Raw genomic sequence first — 14,529 nt, 5'->3', positions numbered from 1 at the left:
ATTTTGTCCCGTTTCCTGTCCTCCCATCCCTGTCATCTCTCTTCCCAGTTTCTTTAAGGCTTTTCTATAAGTTTGTGGTAGAAACGATGCTAGTAAGGCCCTTAAGGTTGTGATTAGTGTCAAAGGTAGCTAACAGCAACATGAAAAATGTAATTTGTAGTGAGCTGGGTGCTATTCGGTGGAGTGGAAAAAGGATTTTTTTCCCTCTGCCTTGGCTGAGCACCCCTGGGGATGAGACAAGGGGTGAGTACCTTTATGTTTACAGGGGTAAGAGCACTGTAAACCTTGGACAGAAAGCTGAGACTGTGGAGGGAGAAGAGCAGCCCAGAGATAGTGATGGCCCCCGTGGAACTGCTGAAACAAGGAGATAAAGATTAGCGCTACTCATTGGGCAGGAAGGCACGAGTCCTTTCTTGAGCAAAGGATTGAGCAGTAAATAACCAGGCTGAACTACTCCATGGCCACAGACAGACAGCAGACCAACCAGGAGTAGCAGATGCAGCTGGAAAACGCAGGTAAGTCATAGCTTGGCAATCGCCCAAAATTAAAAGAACCAAACTGAAGAAGCAAACACCAGTGCGCTGTAAGGCTTTTAACAGCCCATATGGTCTGAGTGATTCTGTCTGTTTGGGAGTGCTCCAGCCATACCTACAATTTTTTGATTTGCTGTGTTTATAGCAGTGTCTTGCGCTGCTCAGGTTTTGCTGTTGTTGATTCTGTCACCTGTTTTTAGAGGCTTGTAATTTGGCCGTAAATTCTACGTGGTCCTAAAACCAGGCACAGTGAACATGGCCTCAGCCAGTCTGCGTTTTCTATTTGTAAGAGAAATACAGACAAGTAGTTTGTAAGCTTGACAAGCTGCTGAAACCAGATAATTTTTGTAGTCTGCAACTGCAAAACTAGCTTACTGTCATGCTAAGCAGACTTTTTAGTAGCTGAAGTTTGTTTTGCATTTGGTCTGTGCTCCACAAGGGCTTTTACTGCTGTAGTAATCAAGAAAGCTGATAGGGGAACAGAGCACATTTAAAAGATAGTTACAGAATATCTTACGCAATTTCACCCAGCACTTCAAATTGAGTCCTGTATAAATAAATACTAAAAAAAAAAAAAAGGCCAGCCTGTAGACACAATTAAAGAAGTGAGCTCCATAAAATGAAACCAGTAAGAATAATGAGAATATTTAGTGTTGTGAGACCATTCAGAGATGGCACAGAGTAATATATTGGATTCTGTTGGCACGTGCTGTTTTACTGCAGAAGCGCTTGTCGGGTACAGTTGTGATTCTGAGATGTTTAATCAGAATTACAGCAAACTCTTGGTTAATTGGGAGGATTGACACTGAGCTCAGTAGGATTTTTGCAAGTTCCTTGAGAAAGCTTCTGTCTTCTGAGGTTCATCCTTTGCTTGTCCTGTCCTCTTGGCTTCCTGTATCTATTATACTCTTACGAGTGCCTCACTCTTTTGGGTAATAGCAAAGGTTTTGTGCTTTGATTGAGTGACACCAACCACCTAACGCATGCTGCTGTACCAGACCACTCAGGAATATGCACAAAATGACACGTCTGGGGCTCAGTTTCCCAGTGTTTTACCCGTCCTGTACATGAATGCTCCCACCCATTGTTGCAGTCTGTGAGCTGCTGCTGTATAACATCACCGACTGTAACCAAGTCTCTTGTGGACATCATGGGACCTTTGGATTTCTTTTCTTTCAAGCATTCTGCCTGAGGCAAAATTTCAGAATTTCTGGTTAAGATTTTATTATTTCCATAAGGTTTAACGGTGTGAAAGAGATGTCAGTTTTGTCAACACCACTCTTACCATGGTTGGTTGGTTAGGAGACAGGGTTTCCTATTTTTCTACAAGCACTTGAACTCCGTGTTGTTTTGCTGACAGTGCCTTTAGGTGACTGGTCAGCTTGATGTTGTGTGTGGAGGACTGGGGAGCTGGACTAAGGAAATTTGCAAGGAGATAAATTAGTTTCTCAAAAAATCATAAATATATACATATAATTCCTTTGTGCGCTTAGACCATTTTGTGACATCTTCTCAAGCATTCTTGTGACAAATTATTTTGCACATTGCAGATGATTTTTCTTAAGGGTCTAATTCATTGTGAAAGTCTCAGAAAGGTAGTGAAGGTAGCTTGCTGTAACAACGACTGATGAACACGACTGGCATGTGGTGTCACATGCTGCTTGTATGTTTTGGATCACTGCAGATAATGTCCAACTGCCCAGACATAAATCCAAAGGAAAACTTGATATCCTCCCTGATGCTGCTTCCTTGTCTAACGACATTTCCACAACAAGGCTCTGCATCAGTGAAAACAAATGGGCTTTATATTATGAGTATGGCTAGGTAACTATCTATGCAGAAAAGCAATTGCATTTGAGTTCTTTGTTTTAAGCTCTCATGCTTTGATTTATTGTCACTGAAATTTAATCTAGTTTTGGTGTTTTGTTTTAGTTTTGTGTTTTGTTTTTTTTTTTTTCCTTTGGACTTTCTCTGCTGGAGTTCCAGTGAAAATATTGCATCGGCAGTTCAGGAATGGAGCAGCAGTGTTATTCTGATCTGTCAAATGCAGAGGCTATGAACTTCCCCTGAGAAACACAGTGAAACAGCCTTTCAGGTCTGGTAATGTAAAGAATACTTCCTAAACTGAGGCACCTACAGTAGTCCTCACATCTTGTTCTGCACGTGAGCCTGGCTTGTTTACAAATTCTTGTTGGATGCAGTGGAGGAAAGTTACTTCTGTGTGTGTAGATTTATCAGGGTGGATCCCAGCATAGTAATAAAAGAAGCATCCCTCAAAAAATAGTGGCTATTCAAACTTTCTGAGGATGATTTTATCAGATCTTAAATGTGCCTTTCTTAAGATTAAATATGTTGATTTTTTTTGTGAATATTTCAAACCTTATTTGGAAAAATAATTAAAAAGTAGAGATTTAAGAGGAAGATAACTGAAATATTAGACATCTTAAGTATATGAACATCCTCACAGCAGTCATGCATCTATCTGACAGAAGCTTAAAAACAACTTTGCCTTTTACTGCTTGGCAAAGCTGCATGCGTATGATTGCATGTATGTCTGTGATTTTGTGCCTTTTAAAGGCAAGGATGCTAATAGGGCTTCATAATTTACTGTCCTGTTTGCACATGATACCATCAGTGATCTCAGCACAACACTGAAAATGGTGCTTAATTGTGGCAGAATGAGGTCACAAGTAGAAATATTGTTTTCTAAACTTCTCTTCTAAATAATTACTGTACTGTAGCCACAGGATGGGAGGCTTTAAGAAAAGGCTGTTTGAAAGATCTCTGAGCTCAGCTCTGTGCCAGGAGCAGGAAGGGATGATGCAGCAATGCTTTGACTAGGAATCCCAGTTAACTGAGAGATGAATTACTTCTCTGATTTTTCCTCACTTAAAATCTAGATGGGAAAACACACTTCCTTCATGCCAATTTATTTTTACTGACCTTAATACAAAGTAGTGGCAAAACCACCTTCTGCTAATGTAAGAGGCGTGCAAGGAACAAAATGATCACCGTACCAGGCATCAGTCTTTTCCTTTCCCTTCCAGCACCTGATGCTTGGCCCAAAAATGGCTGCAGGTGTGTGTTGAGCAGAGGGTACACACAGGTGTTCTTGTTTTCATTTGTTCCTTTCTCCCTTGGGGATTTTGCCACCAAATACTTCTCTTCCCTCAAAGGGGACCTGAAGGAGAGAAAAACAGCTTTACTTGTAACCACACCAAGAGGGCCTTTTATACCCTACTCCCTCCAGAGCCTTGAGAAGGGAGCATGGGGAGGCCTCAAGCCTTCTGAGTAGTGCAGGTTCTCTTGCCTCTTCTTTGCCTTGAGACACGACCTCACCTATTAACTTTCCCTCTTGCAACTCATTTCCAGCTGCCTTGCCTTCGACATGCATTCTCAGGCCTCCCTCCAGCAGGTCTGTACCTCTCCAGCACCCTCCTTTCTCCTGTGGCACAACTTTTCTGGGGTGAGGCTCCCCCAGCTCCCACTGCCCCAGCATGGTCCCTTAGGAAATCGCAGTGTTCACAGGGAAGATTTGGAGAGGAAAACTCTGGAGCACTTGGCTACTGCCTGTTAAACCTTGTGTCAGCAAAGGTAATTGACGTGGCTTGAGGAGCAAAATGGGAATGCGGACACTTCTGATCCTTCCTCTACCTATTGGTTTGACCAGTCTAGACATAGCTGAAGAATACAGTTCCTGCTCCAGGAAAACCAAAACCCAAGGACTATCAAATAGGCACAGGAGTAAGCACATCAGTTTTTAGCACGTTTGCTTTATAGGGGAGTTGCTGTGATTTCCTGTGAGTAGGTACAGGAGATGTGAGGTAAGTCCTGGTAAAAAGCAGAGGGCTGTGCAGGTGGCCTTAGCCTCACTGTTTTTTTATAGAGTTACACATATGGAAGATGTCCCACGTGTGACCTTGGGGAGCTGACAAAGAGGAACTTGTTGCCTTGGTAGAACAAATAAGCCACAGATGGAAGAACAAGTAGATAACGTCTGTCTTGACAAGAAAACATAAAAGAGGACAAGACAGAATTAAGCCAGTGTTGAAGGTCCTTAGACTCTAAATGACTGATAAGGGAGAATAATTAAACAGGAAAGGGTAGAGAGTTGGGAACTATAAAATAATCAAACTTGCTAGTGAACAGCAATCACTAAAATTAATTACTTCTGCCCCAGAACAAGGGTTTTAATTTTCTGCTTTCATTTAGTCTGTTCCTATCTCTACCCTAACATTATTTTTATATATTACACTTTTCTGTGAATATAGCAGCTGGCAAATATAACAGATGTAACTTCTATATGAGGTCGAAGAATTCTCTTACAGCTGCACAGAACAAATATTAATGCTCAGAATATCTTTAGAGAAACATAACTTTAAAAGGGTTTAATTTGTAGGAAGAAATAGAAATTTGAGATTCATGCATGCCTGCAGTCCCCCATGCGCTATAATCCAACCTCAGATGATAGCACCAGGGTGGCAGCCAGGCCATAGCAGCGCTCTTTGCAGAGAACCTGTAAATTCAGCAGCAGCTGGACTCTTCCTGTGAATTGCAAGGAAAGTTGTAGGTACTGTTTTCCATGGCCTTATAATGGATTCCCTACACAGAATGGAAGAGATCTGCGATGTCTGACCCCCTGGAATTTTTCTTGGCTCCCCCTTGCCATCAGCATAAGTACTGAGATATATGAAAGGTGTTGGAAAATAAATCCCAGCCTGTCCTCTCAGCTGCGTCTATCGGGGCACTTTCAACACCATTTGGAAGATTTCATTTTAACTGACCTTCAGGCATGACTTTATTTTTGTGCTCTGGGTATTTTTAAGATGAGCCCAGAGGAACTCCTAAATATCTCACTGGTGAGAGTGGAGGAGGACACATGCTGTTGCTGTTACCAATAGTGCTGAAGGGTCTGGAAAGTCCCGGCGTGCAGTTTTCAGCTTTAAAGAGCTTTCTAAATGTGGAAGGCCTGAGCCCGTAAGTAATCTTTGTTGCCAAAAGACTGACAGTGAACGAAAGAGATTTGTGTTTGGCATTTAGAAATCTACCCTGTCCGACGTTACCCTGTAGGGGGGAGACAGCAGTGAGAGTCGCTGTACGATCTCTACTTGGGTAGAGCGTGGAGGCAGGGGAAGCTGCTCTGCACCTCTCTGCAGTGTTTCGTGGTGGTGGTGTGTGGCTGGCCATCCATGCCACACATCGAAAGGAGATGCAGGCCCATGAGTGCTGGATCTCTTCCGACAGCCTGTTCCCAGCGGGATTAGGCTTGGAGCAATTGCATAAGGGAGGACTACGAGACTGAATAGTTTGGATACTCTCCAAGTCTGACTAGTCTCAAGCTACTAAGCAGAATAAATGTACCCCACAAGACACCCTTTTGGTTTATTTCTTCCCGGGGAGCAGGCAAGGGAACTGAATTAGTTTTGTGCTTCAGGGACAGAGAATTGAAATGATGTTTGTCCACTGGGTAGGATCGCAGGGGGTTAAGCTTCCTTGGAGAAAGAGCAGAAGAACAAGAAAGAAAAACTTAGCCTGCTGGGTAAAAAGATAACTGGTAGTGGCTACAGCTTAATTACTGTGTCTGTGTATCTAATTTACTTTTCCTCCTTTTTTTTTTCTGAAATGTTTTTGGAGTAATCACTACTATTACTTGTAAACAATCATTTTATAAGGTGTGAAATTCCTATATTGCTGTGTTTATCATGATTCATGACCTTACGCCCCAGGGGAAGGGTGTAGTCAGCTTGGCATAAGCAGTCCTGTGCCAGATGCAGGGTGGTTCACATTCAGAAATGTTATTTACAGGGATGCAAGAGGGGGGTGGGGGAAATCTGAGGATCGAGGTCCCAGATAGCCTGGAATGTGCAGGATCAGATATCTGCCTTGGAGCATTTACCCCTTAATTCATGTTTCTCAGGATGCCGGACTCTTACAGCTCATTTCTCTTCTCAATGAACATGTGCCTACATATAGCTATTTCCATTCCAGTCATAGCCCTCGTTTATGTCACTAACGACCTCATCACATTTGACTGGTTTATTTTTACATGATGACCAAAGCAGTGGAGGAACATGGAATATGCAGTATACAAATTTTGAAAATCAGCTTAAACGCATGCGATATCACATGGTTTCAAAAATAGCGAAGGGACTTTGCTAACATAATGATGCTTAGATGCCACAGGGTCTCACTGGTGATGGTTCTGGTGTCAATTAGCCATTTACAGACTGAGATGATCGATTAGGGAACATACCAGTGAAATGCACCACAGGTACTAAAATTAGAAAAGAATGAATGTCAAATGATTACAGAATGGCTTAATGAATGATTTGTAAACGTTGAAGAGAAGTATGTATTTATTGTCTAAGAATCAGTAATTGTCTAGGATTGGAGAGACCAGAGTTACAACCTATCCAAACATCCACATTAAATACAAATTTAATTGGAGAGATACCAGTCAGCTCTGTCCAGGACGTGGAAACCTTCTCCCTGGGCAAACCTTTACATGAAGCAGAAAATAGTTGTAGCATGTCAAGCTAGAAAATATAAAGAGGTATTTCTTTAGGTGATGTTTATTGCCTCTTCCAATATTAGCGTTTCTCCTAGCTCCAGTCTGACACTCAGTAACGTTTTGTGTTCAGTTGTTGTTCTAGTCACACCAAGCCTGGGTAGACAGAAATGAAAAGTGGATATTAAGATGTTGTGGTAAAACGTATAAAGCAAGTCCCATGGCGGGGGAGTAAGTTGAAAGTGGTTCCGACGTCACAGAGCTGAGGGAAGGAGGTAGCAAATTGAATTGACTTTTAAGGTACAAAGAGAAAGATTATGGGAAATTTGAGAAAGGGACAGGAAGAAAAAGGAGAAGGATTTAAAACCAGAGAAGGGGAAAACTTTATCGAAGTGGGGCTTAGGAAGGGTAAAGAAAATATTATTCTACAGAAATTTTGATCTGGCTACAGCTAGGGAGTATTTTCTTGTCATCCTGCTAACCAGGAAAAACCAGACAAGGAATGAACTTAAGGAACCCAATTTGATCGATACCTGTGTGACTGCAGCCCTTGACAACAACTTTGCAAAGATGGGATCAAGAGGTAAGAAAGGAGAAAGTATAATCCTGTGAGGCATGGGGGGATGAATGAATCTCTCAAGCAATTGCTGTCCTGAGCAGTGGATGGACCTCTGTCCATGCCCGTGCTCGTATTTTGTGTTGGATTGCTGCTGCCTTCACCCTTCTCTGATTTTTGAGGATTTTGAGCCAGCACCAGGTTTGAGGTGAACGTTGGATGTTTTTTTTCCAAGCTTGTAGCCTGGTTCTTGATGCAGACCTGAGAAAGGTAAACCCATATAAAGCCACACTAGCAGGCCAGCGGGGAAGAAAGCCAATACCTTACTTTTTCAGCCTGACAATACTGGGGAACCCAAAAGTTTCAATTCCTTGACCATGGCCAATGTCTCTAAGATGTTTTTGTGAACGCTGATGCAACCACATAGTGCAGAAGATTTCCAGGGTGTTGAGTGGTTTGTTTTTTATTTTTTTCAGGGTGTGTGTGTGTGTGAAAACCAGAACTTGATGGGCAGATTATTATTACAGCTTTGTAATTTGCTTCAGTGTTTCAAGAGTGCCTACTATCAAGAATATAGAGGGACTTTTGTGACTAAATTTCCTCTTCTTCGTAATGGAGTAAGAATACTAATAAGCAAAGGAGTGTACACAACCCATGATTGAAAATGAAATCACTAATGACTTTATGTCTCAATTTTGTGGTGACCAGCTATAAGACATCAAAATAGACTTGTTTTTTTTTCTGCTGTATTCTCAACACTGGCTCTCTGATAATAAATCTGTTTTCAGATGTTTCAGCACGCAGAATGCAGAAAAATGAGAAACTGCTGAAAACAAAATTCTGAATAGCTTGATTTTCGGCATATTTTTCCCGTATGTTCTGCTAAAGATTTACTTGTTAAAAATCCGGTGTCGCTTTTTGGCTAAGTAGGCAAGCAGTTTAAATTGTTCCTTCTTTGTTGCTCTCAGTAGACTTGTGTCACGGTGTGGTTGTGCAAACATTCGCTCAGCTCATGTTTTGTGCTTCACAGGTCACTATTTTATTTGTCTTCCTATTTACAGCAATGAGACTGTTTCTCAGAGAGTTAGGTACACAATTTATAGTTTAATAAAAAGAAGCACTTAGTAAAAAAGAAAAAAATCCAGACTTGTACATGCCTACAGTACAGCGCGTTTCTTCAAAAAGCCTGGAATAGCCATTTTGTTAAACAAGTAATTTTGTGGCAGCAGAACTAATGAAGCCTGGTTTCCTATGCTTTTTTGTCTCATGGGTGATTGACTTTCACTATCTAAGAGGATGTGAGCCCCAGGCAAAGCTTTTCCCATCACTGGGGTGTTTATATAAGGGTTTTCTCCCATGAGGCTTCTCTCATATCATGAACTCACAACTGCAAGTTTTCTCAGAGCCAGGACTCTGATAGCATCTCTGCCCGTCTGTCTGTTTTCGGGGAAAAAAAGAGGGGGGTTTCAGCTATCTTTCACAATTCAACTGGTGTTAAAGGTTGGTTGGAAATATCATTAAGAAATCATTGAAATTAATATGCAGGTGAACATGCAAAGAATAATCAAAAAGGCTCCAATTGTATTGGGCATTTCGGGGGTGCAGTACTGCAGTGAGTATCTGGGATTTTCCAGTTTGCCAAAGATGGGAATATTCTGCATTCTTGGAAGACCTGGTTCAAACTCTTCCCCTTAAGAGAAGCTAGATTTGATGGTGTGTTTCCTCATTTTCATTGCTAAGTGCACCTAACAGCAGATGGACAATATGCTTCCAAAATGGTGCTTGTCTCCTTTTCTTTTGATGAGTCCATGAGACTGCTGCCATCAGTTGTGGTTAACTAGGCTGTTTAATCCAGGTTGCATAGATTTGCACTTTAGAACACAAGATTTACATTTCAGCCCTACTATAAAAGCCTGCACTGCTAAATATTCAGCTTATTTTTTTATTATTTTTCACCATTGCACACTCATTTATAATTGTGTACAAAATTATCCAGTCAAATACGAAGTATCCTCTACTGTTTTCAGAAGAATGCTGTTCTTTGCAGTCCACAGAAACAACTTTTAACACTTCGTGTATGTATTTGGATAGTAAAGGTGAAGTCGTAAAGAGATAGTCCTAGCACAGCCAGGATATAGCAATGCCTGTATTAAAATCAGTGAAGTAAAACTCCAGCGTGTATCCTTTGATGCTCTGCCTCAGTGATGCAATACGAATGTACATTTTAATGGTGCTTTTATAGTCCTTGAACTCTTGGCTATATTGAAATACAATTTTTCATCCTTGATGTGTTTGGAACATGTTGAGAGCATAATATCCATGTTTTTCATAGATCCCAGGGAGACCTCCCTCTAGCTTTTCTTTTGCCCGCTCACAGCAAACCCAGCCTTGTTTGGGTGCTGGGGAACTCTTGTGAATTAGTCATCAGTGAGGTCAGAAGTGGGGTTTGAGCTAGCTGTCTGTATTTTAATTAAATGAGAAACTCAGCATTCTCATTGGATTCTTAGTTCTGGACCTTATTTCTTCCTAGAGTCTGAACTGCTGGAAATTTCCTCATTTTTCTTTTTCTTTTTTTTTTTTTTTTTTTTTTAAATGACCTGTGTTTTTGTGGGGGATCCACAGCAATTTTAAGAACTGCTGGGAAAGTAAGTTAAAAATGATGTCTGGCACTTTTCAATCATCCATTTCTAAAGGCTTCAAAGAAGTATCATTAGCTCTATTTCACATGTGGGGAAACTGAGGCCCAGAAGATTGAAGTGACTTGCTCCAGACCACCCAGCAAGCTAGAAAGAGAACTACAGCTAGGAGCTCTGGCTTGTAAGTTGTGACAAATCCATTCAGAGACACACTGCAGCCGGAGGAGATACATCACATGCTAGCAGTGAATAGCAGAGATTTTAACCTTGAGAAACAACAGTTATTTAACTTCCATAGTTCAGACAACAAACTGAGTGTCTAAAGAGTAGAAAGACCTGGTGATTTGTACCTTCTCATATTCGGACAGCTTGCACCACTGGGTTAGCAAGGACAAGTTTGTGTCTCTGCATGAACTAGAGAGGAGGGGGTATGCCTCCGTGGCTGAGTCAATCTTCCCATGATTTCTTCTCTCAATAGAAAAAAGAAAATCTTTGGGTATCGAATGAGATTCTATTTTCTCCTGTATTCAGCTGTGATGGTAGCTGGGTAGTCAGGCTCCCATGAGAGAATTATCCTTCCTTTCCTTGTGTGCAGACACCCCATATTTCTTTAGATACCATCTGTTTTACTGGTCGAGGCATCTGATGCTTAATCAGAATATAAACAATCTTATTTTGTGCATGTGTATCACAGTAGGAACCTGGCAGGACAGAATAAACTTTGAACCTCTGTCCTGGACTACCCAAGTAGGCAGAAGTGGAGAAATACTTGTACTACCCTCCACTGTCTAGAATAAAAGCTTTTCAGCAGCCAGGGGTTGAACACATCTGATGTTTTTCTTGTTTCTCTCACAGGCTTCTTCAGATAGAGAGGGAAGCCAGCAGCAGGATAAGAGCTTTGCTATGAACTCTTCTGCAAAAGATGGGCAGAAACAGACAGAAGCTACAGTGGGGAAAGATGGGAAACTGTAGGCAGAGGAACTCAGTTCTGAAATCTTTTGAAATGATCTTTTTTTTGCTTACGCCCTTCAGAATCTCAGTGGTACCCGTTTCATAGCATGGTCACAGCACAGGAACTGAGAGGTGAACTCTAAACAAACAGTAAAGAAGGGGGAGATGTGTTTACATCTGTTTTAAAGGAAGGCAGTGTAAACATTTCACTGAAATTTTCTTATTAAATTTTCATAACAGCAGTGAAAAGTAAGCTTGTCTAAGGACAACAACAAGCCCAACAACAGCTTCTGCTTTAAAACAATCCCATATTCCTAAAGTTGTGTGCTAATGTTTTGTACTGGTAAGCCATCTTCTGTGTGTGTTCATTTTTTTCCCCCCACTAACAGCCCACACTGCAGGCTGAGATCAAGATGAGGTTTTCATTTAATTCAGAGCTTTGGAATTCAGCCCACTGGAACTGGTATCTTTTGAAGCTCTAATAATTAACATGCCTGCATTCCTTAAACTGCATCACTCACCAGAATGTGCTTTCTGCAGAGTTGAATGAGGGTGAGGACATCGTCTGGCCAGCGGGAAGAAAAGGATGGTGGCCCTTTCTGGAAGGAATCCTGCTGTACTTGGGCAGGTCGTCAGGGAGAGGATTCACCTGAGCCAGGGGTGGCCAGAAGACTCTTGGTGCCTTTGCACATATGGGAGGTTTGTAGGATGTGGATCAGTCTCTTCTGTTTTTTTTTTTTTTGAACTCAGATGAGAAGCACGCTCTTTCCCACCCTGCATCTCAACTGTAGAGATGCTCTGGTTCTTTGTTAAACCAATTTGAAAGGAGATACAAGAGAAATCGGTTGATCTTTAAAACAAACAAAAAAACAGTTAAGATTTATAACAACTGGTGGGAGGGTACGACTTCTTCCAGACCCCTTCCTCCTTCATATGAAAGGAGGGCAGTGAGGCTCTAGCAGTGACTAGAAGACTGTCTTCTCTGAATCAGCTCCCAGATAAGTGGAAATGAGTTGGAAGCGGCAAAGGGGAATAATGTTTTCACCCATGGTATGGCTTGAAATAAGTACCTAAGATCCTCCTCTGAAGTGCCTGTGAATCCGTTTGGCCTGTCAGTATGACACAGTCCTTGCTGACTTCCATTCACATGTGAATGGCTCTGGGTCTCTGATGTGACCGTGATGCAAAGTTTGTCTCATTTGGAATTTTCTCAAGTTATGGTCTTGGGAAGTTTATTAAATCCATTCCCTGTGTCGAGGAAGGATCGATTAAACCAACATCATGCCTCATAGGGGTTTGTCTGCCCTGTTCTGAAATGCCACCTCTAATGACCTCTCCAGAAAAACTATCCAGTTCTTTTTTTTCTTCTTTGTTAGAGGACTCTTCTCCAATTCCTTGTGCTGCAGTTCAAGCATATTACTTCTCATGCTGTCCACGCTGGACCTGGAAAACAGTTTGTTCCTTTCCCTTTTGCAGTGTTACACAGTGTTATCAAGTCTCCTCTCAATCCTTTTCTCTAAACAACTCCAGTGTATTCAATCTTTCCTTCTACGTCAGGTTTTCTGGACCTCTGATGAGTTTCCATTGCTCTCCTCAGGGCTATCTCCATTTGGCTCCATCCGTGAAGTGCAGTGTCCAAATGGGGCAGAGTATTTCAGCTGAGCTCTTTCCCATGCTGAGAAAGAAGCATCATCTAGCCTTTCTATATGTTTCACAGTCCTACCAGTGTCTGCTATTCCAGCACTTAGGCCAACAGCTATTCCTCAATTTAAGGGTAAATCAGAGATCTCTAGCCATTAGAGAATGCCAAAGCAAAGCAGGTACTCAGACACTGCACTTCAGCACACCCCTGGCTCTGGGTGGACTGGTGGCTAAATCCACAGAGGGCTCTTATTTAGCTCCCTTTCTTCTTTCTTTCCTCCCTGCACAGAAAGGGTGACAAGGTGTGGCTTGCCAAGGCAGACTGCCAACGACTAAAATTTCCTATACAGCTGTAGAAATAAAGAACTACTGAGCATGCCTGGTCCCCACCACACCCTTTCCCTGGCTCTGCCTTGCCCTTTCTCGCTGAAGTACCCTGCTCTGCTGCCTACACATGCAGGGAGGCACACAGGGTTGCAGGGTACAATCCCTGCCTCTTCTTATGCTTTCTTTTTTTTTCTTTTTCTTTTTTTTTCTTTTCTTTTGGGGGAACAGATTCTGCAGTATCGGGTGTATGGCATGTATCATGCTGCATGGCTGGGGCCCATCTCCCTTGGTATGCTGGGCTTTTTTCTAGTATTTGAGGGAGCGAAAGCTTCTGGGTTGGCTGTTCTTACTTCACCCTCAGTTAATAGTAAAGGTGCCCCTTACATTCAGAAGGACTGTGAGGTACATCCTTATTCTGACACAAAGCTTGAGCCTGGCTTTTCTGCCCGTTTTACTTTTAGCAGAGGTTTGATGGTTTATTTCACTGATGTCCCTGGCAGAAGAAGGGAACAGGCAGTCCTGAAAACTACTTCAAAAGCACTCATAGTTAGATTGTGACCATGTCTGAAGCTGTGGGTGCAGGGGCGCTCAGTCTTTGGAGATGCTCAGCTTCCTGGAGGTCGGCAGAAGTAAAAGTCTCCAAGCTTTTCGCAGGAGGTTCTTACCACCCGCTGGGATACGAACCAACTGAAATCATGGAGTGACTGCCCTGGCTGCCTGCTTGTATTAAAACCAGTTGTATGAAACTGACCCATGGAGTAGAAGAAATGAAGAATTTAATCTGAAAAGGGGTGGAGATTCATTGCACTTTGTTGTGTGTTTGGGGAGACTGAGTACAATCAGAAGTGATTTTTTTGTTACTGATGTTTTTATCACCCAGCACAATTGTGTGTGTTGCGGAATAAGAATAATTTATATGCCAAATCTAATGGAGCAGGCGTTCCTAGCCTTGTGGAGAAAGGCAAGGTGTTTTTTCTTCTTACAGTAGGAAAAGCGCATTTTTTCCAGCCTTGCATAACTCAAGAAACAGCTGGATGTATTTACTCTCAAACTTTTCAATACAATCTACCTTTCAGATGAGAATAAGCAAGAAAAATTTTAAGAAAATGTTCAGACAGCATACAGAGGAAATGTTGGGGTTCACAACCATGTCTGATGCTACTCTTGATGGGCCATGCTTTCTGAAAATAAGACTGAGAAAACAATTCAGTATGGTTAATACTCTGCATTATGAGAGATTGATGTTAGGTCATCAGGATTGTCTCCCTACAAACAGAGAGTAGAGGAAAGGTATTACTGTGTAGAGCAAAGAGTTTGGTTCAGACAGCGCATGAAAGGGAAGTCTTGATAGACAGCAGCAGCACACTTTTACCTAGA

This window comes from Anser brachyrhynchus (genome assembly GCF_964034855.1).
Source record: "Anser brachyrhynchus genome assembly, chromosome: 3".
Lineage (NCBI taxonomy): Eukaryota > Metazoa > Chordata > Aves > Anseriformes > Anatidae > Anser > Anser brachyrhynchus.
The sequence above is the reverse complement of the archived record's forward strand: the minus strand, read 5'-3'. Positions refer to the sequence as shown.